Below are 19401 nucleotides of genomic sequence, written 5' to 3'. Positions count from 1 at the left end.
GTTGGAATTGAAATTCGAATTCCAACGCCAAGTTGTAATTGCATCACGCTATCCACTATGTTACCATGGCACCCAAGTATATGTATGTGAGATGGTGTATGATTTTCTTATAAAATTCAGGGTAACAAAGTACTTAACTGAAAGTACTTTTTCAAAAGTATGTCTGAGCAACATTCCCAGCATTGGACTAGGGTATCAGTACTCCTCTGAATTCAATAGGAAAAAAAGCATAATTGAGCTGGTAGATGGACAGTGTTAGAATAAGTACACTGCTCATGTAGTGTTGTTATTCACATGGGCAGGGGAGAAAACGTTTGTCAGAGAGGGTTCAATTAGTGATAACCAATAGTCTCTCGGTCTCAAAGTCCCTGTCTACTCATGGTTGTTAAACATTTTAAGAAAAGACGGCAGTTCTGTTATGGGTAATATAAATGCATATTATGTGAGAATAATAAATAATGAATAATAATAATACTGCTGTATTTAGTTTTCCAGTGTTCTGTCTCCCAGGGATGCACATTTTTCATTAATATTTACTTGATAAGGTGAGACCTTGTTGCCTAAGGTTTAATTTTTTTATTAACTGCAACTCAATGCTGATTGCTATTTGCGTTAGTGTTTTAGAGAAAATATATGCTTCAAAATCTAATATACTTGGAGTGGCAGTTCTAAGTATTCATAATGAATACTTGTGTTTATTGGTTATGGAAAGTCCACCTAAAATTTTAAGAAAAGTTCTACTTTATTGTGTACAGATTTACTGTGCACCTCTACAGGTGGGACTCAGAGGGAAATGATCAGCCATGATGAAATGGTGGAGCAGACTAGAGGGTACATTTATCAGAATGTTGCCTAGGATGGAGCATCTTAGTTATTGGGGAGGCTGGAGAAGCTGTATCTTTTTTTACCTGGAGTGCTGGAGGTTAAGAGGGGACATGATTCAATATTTAAAATTATGAGGGGTATAGATAGGTATATGACAAAGATCTTTTCCCATCAGAAGTAGGTAAAACTATAGAAATAGATTTTGGGCTAGGGAAAAGAAATTTAGAGGGAATTTAAGGGTGAACTTTTTCATCCAGAAAATGGTGAGTGTCTAAAATGTACTGCCTGAGAGTGTGGTGGACGTAGAGTTGATAACAGCATTTTAATAAGTGTCTAGATGAGCTCTTGAATTGCCTAGACATTGAAGGTCATAGAGCTAGAGCCAGAATATGGATGGGTGTCTAGTGGTCATTGTGGACATAATGGCTAGGACTGTTTCCATGCTGAACCACTCTGTGTATAATTCTGCTGACTTACTCCTTATGCATTATATATAGAAGCCTTCTTTTAAGTGATACTTCAATTTCAGCATTACCTTGGAGTTTCAGGAATCTGGGTGTGTACATTTGTTTCAGACTTGGCAATGTTCTGACTCTCTGAAACATCCATTTTCATTACCTGTAAGAAGGCATTTAGGATAAAAGTAAAGCAGTCAGTAATTGCTGAAAGAATGAGTCCATCCTTTCCATTGGTGCTCTCTGGAAATCATTCAAACCACATTCACTCCTGCTCGACCTGTTCTTCAGGTCAATAAATCCTTCTAATTTTTAAACTTCTGTTTGTGGAATCCCAACTCAAAATGAGCACTGATTTAATTTCCCCTTTGTTTTCGGCCTTAGCCCTTTCCACAGATGCCAGGTGAGACAAGAGATTAGTGAGGCTGAGCTGCAGGGAATCAGTGCTTGAGGTAAGGATTAGTGTGTTTCCCGAATTGCTTTGTGGTTCTGTAATTTGCAGTGGGATTTAATGTGGAGTCTGGGACATCTTGTAGTGGTCAAGCAGATTTAAATTAATGTTGCTTTTCGTGGTTTTATATGTATATACTACTCTTTGGACACAGGTGAAAGTTGTCAGTGCTGGGAATGGAATGTTTCTGCACATACAATTGTCAAAAGCAAATACTCATAGTTCCAGTATAGCAAGTTGAGATCTTTTGTTGTGCTTCAGCAGTGTTCCTCAGATACAATTCTGTCACAGTTCCCTGTGCCTTATCAATGTCTTGTCCCTACTTCCTACATCTGTAACTCTGACACTGATCGTCAAATTTAAAACCAATTTTATTCTATATATGTCTGAATACAATGGTTCCATGTGGATATTTCTATAAATGAATTTCGCGGAAGAACCTTCTAGCCAGCAAGCTACAGAGGAGAGAATTGTGTTTAAGTTGGATTAAAAGCATGGTTCTTTCAGTGAAAGGACAGTGTAGTGTCATCTATTAAACACTGGACATTCTATTTATATGTACTTAGAACATCAGCAAAATTAATTTTAAAATCTACATGTAATTTATCAGTATTACTGAACTTTTAATGAGATTCAGTTTAACAATTCAATAATAATTGGCCATTTTTATGTAAGGTGGAGTTTCTCATTTGTACTGGTAATGAAACATAACCCTGACCTGGATGAAAATCCCAGCAGTTCTGTTGTGTTTCACAAATAATCCACAGATTGCAAAGAAAAAAAAGTCTGTTAGCCTAAATAATATCTCCAGTTAGGAAACAAAACAGCAGTCTGTTTAGCCAATTTTGTTACCCTTCATTTCCTGTACAAACCTTAGAACCATAAAGCTGATCATTGCTGGAACCACCACCTCACTTGAATGATTTATTGGAGTCAAAGAATGGTTTGAAAACCTTTAGATTTTTTTTCAGGGGTGGGGAAAGGGATCTGAGTTTGACAACCCATCCCTCAGTATCCGGAGCTGATTGGCTCACAAGACCATTTTGGAAGGCAGTTACAAGTAACCATATTCGTGGTCCTGGAGACCAGCCCAGTTAAGGATGGTAGATATTCACACCTGGAGTTACACACACAGACCACTTAAGAATGGTAGATATCCACAGCTGAAGGACAATAGTAAATCATCTGGGTTTTTATAACAATCTAGTTGTTTTGTGATTGCCATAATGTATAGCTTTTGTTTTAATTTGCAAGTTATTAGCTAATTTTAAATTTTACTGCTGCTGTAGTGGGATTGAACTCTGTTGTTAGTCCTGGCCACTGGATTAAACAGTTAGATAATTTAACCACAAAATCACATTGGGTGAGTAGGAGAGGAAGGTACAGATCATTTGAAGTGACACTTGGGTGCTCCTGTGAACTATGGTAGAAGAGTTTATACAAGTGCAAGTGCTTTAAAACTGAAAGTAAGTGGACTTTTATAAAGAGTATTCTGAATACTGAGGAATGAGGAATATTGTTTGCTAGAGGAAGTTTAAATCAGTGGCTAATATTGTAATAAATAACAAGACACAAAATGGAGCATGCTTACATTTCCCATGCACAAGTCAACAAATTCAAAAAAATGAATGTTTATACAATGTTCATACTGTTTGAAAGGTTTACATTTATTTAGTGTATCTCAAATGGTATTTAGTAGTACATCATTGTCATGCAGACAATTGTGGCAGATACTTGGCCTCAGCAAGATCCACAATGACAAAAATAACCAGTTTATTTTTAGCAAACATGAGGAAATCTGCAGATGCTGGAAATTCAAGCAACACACACAAAATGCTGGTGGAATGCAGCAGGCCAGGCGGCATCTATAGGAAGAAGCACTGTCGATGTTTCGGACCGAGACTTTTCGTCAGGATTAACTGAAAGGAAAGATAGTAAGAAATTTGAAAGTAGGAGGGAAAGGGGGAAATGTGAAATGATAGGAGAAGACCGGAGAGGGTGGGGTGAAGCTAAGAGCTGGAAAGGTGATTGGCAAAAGGGATACAGAGCTGGAGAAGGGAAAGGATCATGGGATGGGAGGCCTAGGGAGAAAGAAAGGGGGAGGGGAGCACCAGAGGGAGATGGAGAACAGGCAGAGTGATGGGCAGAGAGAGGGGAAAAAAGGGGGGGAAAACTAAATAATTCAGGGATGGAGTAAGAAGGGGAGGAGGGGCATTAACAGGAGTTAGAGAAGTCAATGCTCATGCCATCAGGTTGGAGACTACCCAGATGGAATATAATTTGTTGTTCCTCCAACCTGAGTGTGGCTTCATCTTGACAGTAGAGGAGGCCATGGATAGATATATCAGAATGGGAATGGGACGTGGAATTAAAATATGTGGCCACTGGGAGATCCTGCTTTCTCTGGCGACATATCAGAATAGGAATGGGATGTGGAATTAAAATGTGTCTTACTATCTTTCAGTTAGTCCTGACGAAGGGTCTCGGCCCCAAACGTCAACAGTGCTTCTTCCTATAGATGCTGCCTGGCCTGCTGCATTCCACCAGCGTTTTGTATGTGTTGCTTCGGTTTATTTTTAGTGCTGAATTGTTGGGCACGATGTAAAGTAAACAGTTGAAAATTGCTGTGATCTCTATTATTTCTCCACTCTAGACCAAGTCTGCAGAATCTGATAAGAGGGTACAGGAATGTTTGAAAAGCTAAGATAGGAGTACTACTGTGACACAAAGATTCGATCTGAACAAAAGTCCACATGAAAAATGGGTATAATCTACATTAATGTCAGCAAAACAGAAGAGCCACTTATTGACTTTAGGAAGGTAGGAGCAAGCACATGCTTCTGTCTACATCAACAATGCTGAGGTCAAGAGGTTTGAGAACTTCAATTTCCTAAGCACAATCTCACCAGTAGCCTATCCTGGTCCACCCACATACACACTATGGTCATGAAAGTTCACCCTGGCCTCTATTCCTCAGGAGGCTAAAGAAATTTGGCATGTCTCCATCAACCCTTAACAATTTGTATCGATGCATCCTATATGGATGCATAGTACCTTGGTACGGCATCTACACTGCACATGGCCATAAAAAACTGCAGAGAGTTATAGACAGAGTTCAACACATCACAGAAACCAGACTCCCCTCCATGGACTTTGTCTGTGCTTCTCACTGCCTCAATGAAGACACCACTCTCCCTGAACATTCTCGCTTCTCTCTTTTCCCCTCTGCTGTTGGAAAGAAGAAACAAAAGCCTGAAAGCATGTCCAATCAGGCATAAGGACAACTTCTATCCTGCTGTTATCAGACTATTGAACAGTTCCCTAGACTAATAGTGGACTGTTGTCCTCACAATGATCTAAAACCCTCTTTCAATGTAGTGTGTAACAATTTGATTTGTACAGACAAGCTTTTCCCTCTATCTTGGTTAATGTGACAATAATAAACCAATAGCAATTCCAATAATGGAAAATGCAGACAAAAATACATCAGCAGGATAGCACAGCTAGTGGAAATGCTCCTTCACAGTGCCAAATATTTGGGAACTGTCAGTTTGAAGTGTATGTTTTCCTCTGGGTGCTCTGATTTTTCCCACACCTCACAGACTTGAGGGTTGGTAGGTTAACTGGCCATTGTAAATTGTCCAAAGTGAGTGATAGAGCTAGGGAATAGATGAGAACATGCGGAGAACAACTATAGTATTAATGTTGGATTAGTGTAAATAGGTGGTTGATGGTTGGTGTGGATTTATTTGGAATGACTTATATCATTCTGTGGCTTAGGGGAAAAAATGTCTGGTTTGCCTATTGCTTTCTTTTGATAGGTCATTCCCAGGTTATGAATAGGTACCTTTTTTCAGAAATCCATACGTCACTTTCGTCTCTTAGTCAGAAAATTCTCAAAGATTATTGAATATGATAACCACACCTCCACAGTGTTGTAGTGAATGGCAGCAAAAGCATACAATACTACAAGTGGAGAGAAAGGAAACAAGTTTGTACTATTTTTTGGAAGGAATATACAGTACGTATGTACATCAGATTTGAATTTAATAATATTCTGAGAGATGATGTGTATCAGTTGAGCATTTGCAAACCAAAGTTGGGTTGTAATTATAAAGTCTGCTGTTTACTTTAAGGTGCCGTAGATTGCCTCAAAAGCCTGATCTAACTAACATTTGCCATTTTTTGGGTTGGCAGGACTATTGAAGGTTTTGTTATTGAAGTTGGAACTGAGCAAGGAGAGATAAAGAACTACCTAAGGAAATAGCTTTGGATGTTTTGTGTTTTGATGAATCATCTGATATTGTTGTGGATATTTCAAGGCCTTTGACAGGGATTTATACTATGTACTTTTAATTCTAACCATTATGTGAACTTTCTTCGGAGTTGTGTTCAACTATCTGGTTCCTTCTGAAAGGTGTTGTTCTCATTACTTTTGGAATTGCTCAAGGCTCTGGCATGTTTCTCAGTCTGTCCATGTCAATGATTTGCCTTCACTTCTGCACTGATCTATCTTTTCTGTTTTATTGTTAATACATGCATTTTATACATTCTTTTTTAAAAAAAATTCTGCTCATTTAATGCCTTATTTGTGATCCTAAGTGAAAAGGGAAAAAACAAAACCTAAATGGTCATCTTTTCAGTGCCTTTGTTAGGCAGGCAATCCCATCAATGACACAGCCCATGCTGAAGTCTTTCAAATTCAACCAAACGCTACAGGCAGTCCCTCACTGACACAGTTCAGAGTGAAATCTTTCAGACTTAACCAAACGCTACAGGCAATCCCTCATTTACTCAGTTCAGGCTGAAATCTTTCAAATTTAACCAAATGCTGCAGGCAGTCCCTCACTGACACGGCCTGCACTGAAATCTTTCAAATTTAACGGAACACTGCAGGCAATCTGTCGCTGACAGTCCATGCTGAAATCTTTCAGATTTAACCAAATGCTGCAGGCAATCCCTCACTGACACATCTTATTCTGAAATATTACAGATTTAACCAAACGTAGCAGGCAATCCCTCACAGACAAAATTCAGGCTGAAATCTTCCAAATTTAACCAAATGCTACAAGCAGCCCCTCATTGACACATCTCGTGCTGAAATCTTTCAGATTTAACCAAATGCTACAGGCAGTCTCTCACTGATGCAGCCCATGCTGAAATCTTTTAGATTTAACCAAACACTGCAGGCAATCCCTCATAGTGGAAATCTTTCAAATTTAACCATACGGCACTGCTGCTTTGTTATTGATTCTCTCATCATCATTTGAAACTGTCAGCTCTACTTTCCTCTCTGACAAGGTGCCGCACATGAAGCTGCTTAACAAGTTAAGAGCCAATGGTGTTACAGGAAAGAAACTGTACTAGCATGGATAGAGCATTGGCTGATTGCTAGGAGGCAAAAAGTGGGAATAAAGAAAACCTTTTCTGATTAGCTGCTGGTGACTAGTGGTGTTCCATGGGGTTGGGGGTCTGTGTTGGGACCACTTCTTCTTTATTTTGTCTATCAATGATTTGGATGACAGAAGAGATGGCTTTGTGACCATGTTTTTCGATGATATGAAGATAGGTGGAGGTGCAGGTAGTGTTAAGGAAACGAGAGGCTACAGAAAGACTTAGTTCAGAAGAATAGGCCAAAAAGTGGCAGATGGAATACAGCTTCAGGAAGTGTATGGTCATGCACTTTGGTAAAAGAAATAAAAAAGTAGACTATTTTCTAAAAGGATAGAAAATTCAAAAATCTGAGGTGCAAAGGGACTTGGGAGTCCTCGTGCAGGATTCCCTAAAGGTTAATTAGCAGATTGAGTTGGTGGTGAGGAAGGCAAATGCAATATTAGCATTCATTTTGAGAGGACTAGAATATAAAAAGGATGTGATATTAAAGGCTTTATAAAGCACTGGTGAGGGCTCTCTTGGAGTATTGTGATCAATGTGATTGTAGGTGGTTCATATTCCGCATGCAGGTCAGTGACTAGTGATGTTCTGCAGGGATCTGTTCTGGGATCCCTCCTCTTACTTATTTTTATAAATGACCTGGATGAAGGAGTACAAGGGTGGGTTGGTAAGTTTGCTGATGATACAAAGGTTGGGGATGTTGTGGATAGTCTAGAGGGTTGTCAGAGGTTACAGTGGGACATCGTTAGGATATAGAACTGGGCTGAGAAGTGGCAAATGGACTTTGACCCAGATAAGTGTGTAGTTAATTTTGGTAGGTCAAATTTTGAAGACAAAATATAATATTAATAGTAAAACTCTTGGCAGTGTGGAAGTTCAGAGAGATCTTGGGGTCCATGTCCATAGGACACTCAAAACTGCTGCGCAGGTTGACAGTGTTGTTAAGAAGGCATATGGTGTGTTAGCATTAATTGACTGTGGGATTGAGTTCAAGAGCCATGAGGTAATGTTACAGCTTTATAAGACCTTGGTCAGAGCCCACTTGGAATACTGTGTTCAGTTCTGGTCACCTCACTACAGGAAGGATGTGGATACTATAGAGAGAGTGCAGAGGAGATTTACAAGGATGTTGCCTGGAGTGCCTGTTGCCCATCTGGAAATGCCTTTGAGAAGCTCGGAGTGAGCTGCATTCCTTCTGCTGGACATATACCAAACCCTTCTTGAAAGTAGACATTACAGTTTGGATACTTGTTATTGGAGTGGTCAGCCTGCATTGTACTTTGGGGATGGTACACACTACTGCCACTGATGGAGGAATTAAGTGGTGGAAGTTATGGATGGAGTGACAAGCAAGTGAAGTGTTTCCCCTTGATGTATAAGATGATGAGAAGCATTGATCGTGTGGATAGCCAGAAGCTTTTTCCCAGGGCTGAAATGGCTAACTCGAGAGGACAGTTTTAAGGTGCTTGGAAGTAGGCACAGTGAGGATGTCAGGGGTAAGTTTTTCACACAGAGAGTGGTGGGTGCATGGAATCCACTGCAGGCGATAGCGGTAGAGGTGGATTCAATAGGGTCTTTTAAGGGACTCTTAGATAGGTACATGGAACTTAGAAAAATAGAAGGCAATGTGGTATAAAAATTTTAGGCAGTTTTTAGAGTAAGTTACATGCTCGGCACAACATTGTGGGCCGAAGGGCCTGTAATGTGCTGTAGATTTTCATGTTCTATGTTTTGGGTTCTTTATCTAAGAAAGAATATGCTGACATTGGAGAGAGTTCACGAAAATGATTCTAGGATTGAAAGGTTTATCATATGAAGAGTGATGGCTCTGGGCCTGTACTCACTGAAATTCAGAAGAATGAGGGGGGAATCACATTGAAACCTATTGAATGTTCAAAGGTCTCGATAGAGTGGATGTGGAGAGGATGTTTCCTATGGAGCGGGAGTTTAGGACCAGAGGACACAGCCTTAAAATAGAGGGTAATCCATTTAAATGGAGATGATGAGGTATTTCTTTAACCAGAGAGTGGTGAATCTGTGGAATTCATTGCCATAGACGGCTGTGGAGGCCAAGTAGGGTATACTTAAGGCAGAGGTTGATGCGTTCTTGATTAGTCAGGGCATGAAGGGATTCAGGGAGATGGCAGGATAGTGGGACTGAGAGAGAAATTGACCAGCCATGATGAAATGGTGGAAAAGACTCAATGGGTCAAATGGCTTAATTCTGCTCCAATATTTTATTGTCTTACGGACTTAAATTTGAATTTCTCAGCTGTGTAGCTGTGATTGGTCTGGCCCCCATCATCTGATTTTTACTATGGATGTCCAGTCCCTCTACACCTCCATCCCCCACCAGGAAGGCCTCAGGGCTCTCTGTTTTTTTCTGGACACCAGACCTAACCAATATCCCCCCACTACCACTCTCCTCGACCTAATGGAATTTGTCCTCACTCTTAATAATTTCTCCTTTGGCTCCTCCCACTTCCTTCAAACAGAAGGTGTAGCTGTGGGCACTCACATGGGTCCCAGTTATGCCTCCCTGTTTGTCGGCTACATGGAACAGTCTATGTTCCAAGCCTACACTGGTGACCGTCCTGCACTTTTCCTATGCGGCACCTGATAGAGGTGTACAAGATGATGAGGGGCATTGATTGTGTGGATAGCCAGAGGCTTTTCCCAGGACAGAAATGGCTAACAAGAGGGGGCATAGTTTTAAGGTGCTTGGAAATAGGTACCAAGGGGATGTCAGGGGTAGGTTTTTCCACACAAAGAGTGGTGGATGCGTGGAATGCATTGCCAGCGGCGGTGGTGAAAGTGGATACAATAGACTGTTTTAAGAGCCTCTTAGATAGGTACATGGAGCTTAATAAATTAGAGGGCTATGAGCTAGGGAATTTCTAGGCAGTTTCTAGAGTAGGTTACATGGTCGGCACAACATTGTGAGCCAAAAGGCCTGTAAAATGCTGTCAGTTTCTATGTTCTATGTTCCATGTACATGGATGACTGCATTGGTGCTGCTTTCTGCACCCATGCGGAACTTGTCCACTTCATCAGCATTGCCTCTAACTTCCACCCTGCCCTCAAATTTACCTGGTCCATTTCTAACCCCTTTCTCGATTTCTCTTGTCTCTGTTTCTGGAGACACGTTATCCACTGATGTCTATTATAAACCCATGGTCTCTTACAGCTACCTGGACTATATCTCTTCCCACCCTGTTACTCGACAACACACCATCCCCTTCTTTCAATTTCTCTGCCTCTGCTGCATCTGCTCTCAGGATGAGGCTTTTCATTCTAGAATGAAGGTAATGTCTTACTTTGTCAAAGAAAGGGGTTTCCCTTCCTTCACCATCAATGCTGCCCTCAGTATCAGAGTCAGAATCCGGTTTATTATCACCAGCATGTGTCATGAAATTTGTTTAATTAGTAGCAGCAGTTCAAGGCAATACATAATATAGAAGAATAAATCAATCAATCAATTACAGTATAGGTATATTGGAGATTAAAAATCATGCAAAAGCAGAAATAATGCATATTGAATAAGTGAAGTAGTGTTCATGGATTCAATATCCATTTTGGTATTGGATGGCAGAGGGAAAGAAGCTGTTCCTTAATCACTGAGTGTGTTCCATCAGGCTTCTGTACCTCCTACCTGATTGTAACAATGAGAAAAGGGCATGCCCTGGGTGCTGGGGTCCTTAATAATGGACGCTTCCTTTCTGAGACCCGCTCCTTGAAGATGTCCTGGTACTTTGTAGGCTAGTACCCAAGATGGAGCCGACTGTATTTACGACCCTGTGCAGCTTCTTTCGGTCCTGTGCAAAAGCGCACACACCCACCCCTGTGCGTACCAGACAGTGCTGCAGCCTGTTGGACTGATCTCCATGGTACATCTATAGAAGTTCTTAAGTATTTATGTTGGCATACCAAATCTATTCAAACTCCTAATGAAGTACAGTTGCTGTCTTACCTTCTTTATAACTGCATCGATATGTTGGGACCAGATTATGTCCTCGGAGGTCTTCACACCCAGGAAATTGAAACTGCTCACTCTCTCCACTTCTAGAAACATAGAAAACATACAGCACAATACAGGCCCTTCGGCCCACAAAGTTGTGCTGAACATGTGTCCCTACCTTAGAAATTACGAGGCTTACCCATAGCCCTCTATTTTTCTAAGCTCCGTGTACCTAGCCGGAAGTCTCTTAAAAGACCCTATTGTATCCGCCTCTACCACCATTGCTGGTAGCCTTTTCCACGCACTCACCACTCTCTGAGTAAAAAACTTACCCCTGACATCTCCTCTGTATCTACCCCCCAGCACCTTAAACCTATACCCTCTTTTGGAAACCACTTCAGCCCTTGGAAAAAACCTTTGACTATCCACACGATCAAAGCCTCTCATCATCTTATACAACTCTATCAGGTCACCTCTCCTCCGTCGCTCCAAGGAGAAAAGGCCGAGTTCACTCTCCCTGTTTTCATAACTCATGTTCCCCAATCTAGGCAAATTATAGATCTCCTCTGCACCCTTTCTATGGCTTCCACATCCTTCCTGTAGTGAGGCGACCAGAACTGAGCACAGTATTCCAAGTGAGGTCTGACCAGGGTCCTATATAGCTTCTGTTCCTTCTATGAGGATTAGTACATGTTCCTTCGTCTTACCCTTCATGAAGTCCACAATCAGCTCTTTGGTCTTACTGATGTTGAGTGCAAGGTTGTTGCTGTGACACCACTCCAGTAGTTGGCATATCTTGCTCCAGTACGCCCTCTCGTCTCCATCTGAGATTCTAACAACAATGGCACACACACCCCTGAGGTGCAGATTGTCAGCAAGGAGGAGATATTTTCACCAATCCACACAGATTATGGTCTTCCAGATAGGAAGTTGAGGATCCAATTGCAGAGGGAGGTACAGAGGCCCAGGTTCTGTAACTTCTCAATCAGGATTGTGGGAATGTTGGTGTTACAAGGGGTGATTGATAAGTTCATGGCCTAAGGTGGAAGGAGTCAATCTTAGAAAACCTAGCACATTTATTTTTCAACATCGTCCCCTACTACATTTACACACTTAGTCCAGCGGTCATGGAGCATACGGATCTTGGACCTCCAGAAACTGTCCACAGCAGGGTGATTGATAAGTTTGTGGCCTAAGGTAGAAGGAGATGAGTTATTAACTTCACGACCGCTGGACTAAGTGTGTAAATGTAGGAAGGGACTACGTTAAAAGATAAATGTGCTAGGTTTTCTAAAATTGACTCTTTGTATCTTAGGCTACAAACTTATCAATCATCCCTCGAAAATGCTGAGCTGTAGTCGATGAACAGCATTTTGACATAGGTGTTGGTATTGTCCAGGTGGTGTAAGGCCGTGTGAAGAGCCATTGAGATTGCATATGCCATTGACCTATTGTGGTGATAAGCAAATTGCAGTGGGTCAGGTTCTTGCTGAGGCAGGAGTTCAGTCTAGTCATGACCAGCCTCTCAAAGCATTTTTCATCATTGTAGAAGTGAGTACTACTGGGCGATAGTCATTAAGGCAGCTCACATTATTCTTCTTGGACACTAGAATAATTGTTACCTTTTTGAAGCAATTGGGAACTTCCGCCCACAGCATTTGATAAGCATCCCTATGCACGGCTCCTTCAGAAAGCAAGGAGGCATGGGACCCAAGGAGACCTTGCTTTGTGGATCCAGAATTGGCTTGCCCACAGAAGGCAAAGGGTGGTTGTAGATGGTTCATATTCAACATGGAGGTCGGTGACCAGTGGTGTTTCGCAGGGATCTGTTCTGGGACGCCCTCCTTTTTGTGATTTTTATAAATGACCTGGATGAAGAAGTAGAAGGTGGGTTAGTAAGTTTGCTGATGACACAAAGGTTGGAGGTGTTGTGGATAGTCTGGAGGGTTGTCAGAGGTTTCAGTGGGACATCAATAGGATGCAGACTGGGTTGAGAAGTGGCAGATGGACTTCAACCCAGATAAGTGTGAAGTAGTTCATTTTGGTAGGTCAAATTTGAATACAGAATATGGTAAGACTCTTGACAGTGTGGGGGATCTGAAAGATCTTGGGATCCATGTCGATAGGGCTCTCAAAGCTACTGCGCAGGAAGATAGTGTTGTTAAGAAGGCATATGGTGTGTTGGTATTCTTCAGCTGTGGGATTGAGTTCATGAGCCATGAGGTAATGTTACAGTTATATAAGATCTTGGTCAGACCCCCCCCCCCCTTCGGAGTACTGTGTTCAGTTCTGGTCACCTCACTATAGGAAGGATATGAATACTATTGAGAGAGTGGAGAGGAGATTTACAAGGATGTTGCCTGGATTTGAGGATGTTCCTTATGACAATAGTTTGAGTGAACTTGGCCTTTTCTCCTTGGAACAACACAGGATGAGAGGTGATTTGATAGAGGTGTATAAGATGATGAGGGGCATTGATTGTGTGGATAGCCAGAGGCTTTTTCCCAGGGCTGAAATGGCTAACAAGAGGGGGCATAGTTTTAAGGTGCTTGGAAATGATTACCTAGGGGATGTCAGGTAGGTTTTTCCACACAGAGAGTGGTGGGTGCATAGAATGCACTGCCAGCGGTGGCAGTGGAAGCAGATACAATAAGGTCTTTTAAGAGCCTCTTAGGTAGGTACATGGAACTTAGAAAAATAGAGCGCTATGCACTAGGGAAATTCTAGGCAGTTTCTAGAGTAGGTTACATGGTTGGCACAACATTGTGGGCTAAAGGGCCTGTAATGTGCTGTAGATTTCTACGTTCTATGTAGCAATGAGAGGTTGAAAATGCCCTTGAATACTCCTGCCAGTTGGTTGGCACAAGTTTTCAGAGCCTTACCAGGCACACCGCCGGGGCCTTCCGCCTTGTGAGGGTTCACCCTCTTTAAATACAGCTTAACATCGGCCTCCACGACAGAGATCTCAGGGTCACCAGGTGCAGCAGGGATCTTCACAGCTGCAGTTATATTCTCCCTTTCAAAGTGGGCGTAGAAGGCATTGAATTCATCTGGTAGTGAAGTATTGCTGCCATTCATGCTATTGGGTTTCACTTTGTAGGAAGTAATGTCTTGCAAACCCTGCCAGAATTATTGTGCATCCAATGTCACCTCCAACCTTGTTCAAAATTGTCTCTTCTCCCTTGAAATAGCCCTCCGCAAGTCATATCTGGTTTTCTGGTACAGACCTGGGTTGCCAGCCTTGATGCCACAGATCTGGATTTCAGCAGACGATGTCCTTCCTGGTCTCTCACTGCTTTTGGTTTGGGAATGTACAGCAAGTCTTTGTAGGCAAACGCTGATCAAAAGAGGTGTACCACAGAATCACACCATCATCTTATACACCTCTATCAGATCACCTCTCATCCTGTATTGTTCCAAGGAGAAAAGGCCAAGTTCACTCAAACTATTCTCATAAGGACAGAACAAGTGGTACACCTGCCCCTACACCTCCTCCCTGACTACCATTCAGGGGCCTAAACGGTCCATCCAGATGAGGCAACACTTCACCTGTGAGTTTGTTGGGGTCATATACTGTATCCAGTGTTCCCGGTGTGGCCTCCGATGTAGTTTGCTGAGCACCTATGCTCCACTTGAAAAAACAGGATCTCCCAGTGGCCACCCTTTTTAATTACACTTCCCATTCCCATTCCCATATGTCTCTCCATGGCCTCCTCCACTGTCATGATGGAGCCACACTTGGGTTGGAGGAGCAACACCTTGTATTCTGTTTGGGTAGCCTCCAACCTGATAGCATGAACATTGATTTCTTGAACTTCCGGCAATGCCTCCCCCGCCCCCCCCACCATCCCCTTTTCCCTCTCTCACCTTATTTCTTTGCCCACCCATTGCCTCCCTCTGGTGCTCCTCCCCCCCCCCCCTTTTCTTTCTTCCATGGCCTTCTGTCTCCTTTACCAATTTACTTCCCAGCTCTTTACTTCATCCTCTTCCCTTTCTGGTTTCACCAATCACCTTTTGATTCTCTCTCCCCTCCCCTGTATCTTTTAAATCTTCTACTGAGCTTTTTTCTCCAGTTCTGCTTGAAGGGTTTCAGCCCAAAACGTTGACTACTTTTTTTCTAGATGCTGCCTGGCCTGCTGAGTTCCTCCAACAATTTGTGTCTGTTACTCAGATTTCCAGCATCTGCAGATTTTCTCTTGTTTCTAATTTGTAGTTTCCCCTTTCTTGCCAAACACTTACTCTGACTTCAGCCACTTCAAATGTTGTTCAGTAAATTTTCCATTTCTGTTTATGCTATAAAATGGAAAATCACAAGGCTATTAGAAGACACACTGACTTACTGAGTTGGCATCATCTGTGCTACAGATGGGATCCTCATGAATTATGCAAATTGGAGTGAAATGAAATGGTTATTTTCCTCTTCAAACATTATACAACTACCACTTACTTCGCCTATTCATTGTTGACAGAACTGGTATTTAAACAGATGCATTGGATAAATCCATTAAAAAGTTTAAAGAGAATTTTTCATTAGTATATGGGACACTTGCTTTCTATGCATGGTTTTCAGTTGATTACAATTGATGCTGGATCTTCATAAATCCCTAACATTGTACTTACATGGGAATTGCGCACTCCTGGTGTTGAGGAAAAGCATGCTTCCTGGAATACTGTATCACCACCATTATACGCAAAAGGAATTCTACACTTACTCCTCAGTCACCCACACAAAACTCTTTCTGCTGGATTCTTTCTTGGTCTACCAAAAGCTTGCCTGCTGCATGAGTGATTTTCAGAATGTGGTGACAGTCATATTGCTTGTGTCGCTTCTGGTCTTGACTGAACTGTAAGTCCCACACCTTTGTGTTGCTGCTCCAGTGTCTTCAAATGACTGGCAGTGCACGTTTTGAGCTTCCTGAGTGTTGAAAATCTATGGTAATGGAGAAGCCCACATCAAGAGCACTAAATTCAATGGATAATGTTGGAAAATCACCATGTGAATCTTTGCCTCACCTGGAAGGGCTGTTTTGGTCCTTGGATGGAGGTGAGAGAGGATGCATAGGGACGCATGTTACACCTTTGGTTATGGGGATGGAGAGGGATGATTTTGTGTGCTTATGATTTGATAATTCTGCATGTGTGTTTATATATTTGCCTCATGATTTCCGTGGGTTATAATGACAAAAATTCTTTATTTCAATACCCATTTCCTGTTTAAAATTAATGTATTTAGATTTTGATTGTAATTTCTGTCTCATGATATTTGGAGGTTTCAATGGACAGTTGAACTTACTAGTTTTTCACAATGTTCAATTCAGAATAATTGGCAGGTCATCTTTTTTAAACCATGCTCTTGAACTGTGGAATACAATACCTATAAGGGATGTAGACTTAGTTGACACGTAAGTGCCAGTTCAAAAGCTATTTATTTAACCTTGCACTTAACTAGCATCTTTTGGTCTTTAATTTTCATGTTTATTTTTATTATTTTGTACTTTATTCTCATGTTTCTACTTTATTCTCATTTTAAAGCACTTTGAACTACATTGTATGAAAAGTTCTGTATAAATAAAGTTATTATTATTAATGTGTACACAAGGCAATTGTTTAGTGCTTTTGAAAAGCTGCATTCCTTCTGGTGGTTGTATACCAAACCTGTCTTGAAAGTAGACATTGCAGGCTGGATACTTGTTATTGGAGTGGTCAGCCTGCATTGCACTTTGTGGATAGTACACACTACTGCCACTGATGGAGGAATTAAGTGGTCGAAATGATGGATGGAGTGACAAGCAAGTGAAGTGTTTCCCCTTGATGTGTAAGATGATGAGAGGCATTGATCGTGTGGATAGCCAGAGGCTTTTTCCCAGTGCTGAAATGGCTAACACGAGGAGGCAGTTTTAAGGTGCTTGGAAGTAGGTACAAGGGGGATGTCAGAGGTAAGTTTTTCACAGAGAAAGCGGTAGGTGTGTGGAATGCGCTGCTAGCGATGGTGGTAGAGGTGGATACAATAGGGTCTTATAAGAGACTCTAGGTACATGGAACTTAGAAAAATAGAGGGCTATGCTGTAGGCAGTTTTTAGAGTAGGTTACATGGTCGACACAACATTGTGGGCTGAAGGGCCTGTAATGTGCCGTAGATTTATGTTATGTTCTATGTTGATAAGGGGATGTATTCATTCAGCTCAGTGAAGAGTACTCCATTACATTCCTAACTTCTGCCTTGAAAATGTTAGAAAGGCTGTGTAAGTAATATGATGCAGTATGCACAGCCTCTGACCAGTTGGCTAAGAGCCTTTAATAGTAGAGGCTGGTCTTGCACAGTGGGTGATGTTGTGGAGCACCTATGTTTCGGGGATGCTGAGTGTAAGCTCCATCCTCCCATATGCAAAACAATAAATTATAGCTCATCTCTAATGAAGATTCTCTGGGTACTGAAGTTTTGCTGCTGAAGTTCAGGTGACTGGTTGTGGAAAGTTTGAGGAAAATACAGTGCGGAATTGCATGAGCAAGGTGAAAACATGTCAGTTTATTAACATGGCCTTGTTTGTAACCACCTTTAATGAAATTGGCTTTAATTTAGATCCATTGGATAGGGTCATGGATTTTATGGCATCATAGAGCAAATATAACATTGTGACAAATACCTGTGGGGAGCCAAATTCAAGAAAAGTGCTCCATGATCCTTCCTAGTTGACAGAACCAAAGGCTTTAATAAGGTGAAAAAGGGCTGGTGTCACAATTGGTGTTGCTCCCTGTATCTCTTGTGCAGCTGTGTCACAGTAAAGGTCACATTCACTGTGCCATCCATCAGATGAACGCACATTGTGGAGCAGCTATTAGAGCAATGGGACAAGGCAGCTGGTGATAGTTTTCCCAGTGCTAGTTAACAGGGAATGTCCTCTTGTTATTATAGTTGATTTTCTCTTTTCTGAAGATACTTAAGGTAATGACATATCTGAGAGCCCATAGAGAGATACGGAATTGTGACAACGTTTTAGAATTTCTACTTGTATGCTGTCTATTCCTGATGCTTTGTTTTTTTTGTAGAAGATAATGAGAGGCATTGATCATGTGGATAGTCAGAGGCTTTTCTCCAGGGCTGAAATGGCCAGCTCATGAGGGCATAGGTTTAAGGTGCTTGGAAATAAGTACAGAGGAGATGTCAGGGGTAAGTTTTTTACGCAGAGAGTGGTGAGTGCGTGGAATGGGCTGCTGGGAGCGATGGTGGAGGTGGAAACGATAAGGTCTTTTAAGACACTCCTGGATGGCTACATGGAGCTTAAGAAAATAGAAGGCTATGGGTAAAGCCTAGGTAGTTCTAAGGTAGGGACATGTTCGGCACAGCTTTGTGGGCCGAAGGGCCTGTATTGTACTGTATGTTTTCTATGTTTATGCCAAAGTCCCAAATTTGGTGGCTCATATATGGGAAAATATTACACGGAGCTACCAACATTTCCATGGGGAGAGTCCAGCCAAAGAGATCAACATAATCATTAAGTTTAAGCATGAATGATGCTTAAGGTGAAGAAATTATTTTCAGCTGTGAGCAAATAGCTTCAGGCCCTCTTACCCTTTTCACTAGTTCTGATTGCCCTCAAAAGAATAGATTTCTGATCAAGTTAGAATTTGTTATCATAATTGTAACATTTAAGTTGTTCTGAAGAGGAAAGCAGGTGAAATAATCTGCACAATGATTTACATTTGAACTGCCTGAATAGTTTAGACATAATGTTTGCAAAAAAGTTAACTGTGCTTTCTGCTTTTATGCAGAAGGTATATGAGTGAGCCCACTGGTGATTTGCTAATCCTGCTAATGTTATTTGCAAACAAAAAAAAATTGAAGAAAGTAAAATTGGAGTTTGTGGATCCAGCTGGAATGTTCTGTCAAACTTATTAGAAGCTGAGCTCGGTGTAGTGCAATTTGCTGAAAGTTGTGGATGTTTTAGTGAATTGGCAAATATTTTTAAAATTATGTTATTCTCAACTCATTTTCACATATCAATTGAAAAAGTTCCATCTTTTTGTTTTAGAAAAGTGTAATCAAGTAAGTATAATTTTGCTGAATGGCTGCCTAGTATTTATTCTGGTGGTCATGCAATGTTATCAGAGCTAATATCAGATTGGAGATTAGTCTATTTTCAAAAGCTGATACCATCCTAAAAAAATTCACTGATACGTCTAAAAATAATAATCTTTTAAAGGCTGTTTACCCCATGTTTGCCCCATATAGTTGTGATACCAGGAACGTGATTCCTTCTTATGATCATATGATCAAAAGCAAAAGAAAACAATATGAAAAAGTCATCATCCCTTTATAA

The 19401-nt window shown here is 41.3% G+C and overlaps 1 protein-coding gene across 2 annotated transcripts in view; it reads left to right on the top strand.

Moving 5' to 3' along the window:
- kat6b (K(lysine) acetyltransferase 6B) overlaps positions 1–19401 on the top strand; it is a 252441-nt gene that overhangs the window by 137560 nt on the left and 95480 nt on the right. The window lies entirely within an intron of this gene.

The sequence above is a fragment of the Hemitrygon akajei genome, chromosome 21, assembly GCF_048418815.1.
Source record: "Hemitrygon akajei chromosome 21, sHemAka1.3, whole genome shotgun sequence".
Taxonomy (NCBI): domain Eukaryota; kingdom Metazoa; phylum Chordata; class Chondrichthyes; order Myliobatiformes; family Dasyatidae; genus Hemitrygon; species Hemitrygon akajei.
The sequence above is the reverse complement of the archived record's forward strand: the minus strand, read 5'-3'. Positions and strand labels throughout refer to the sequence as shown.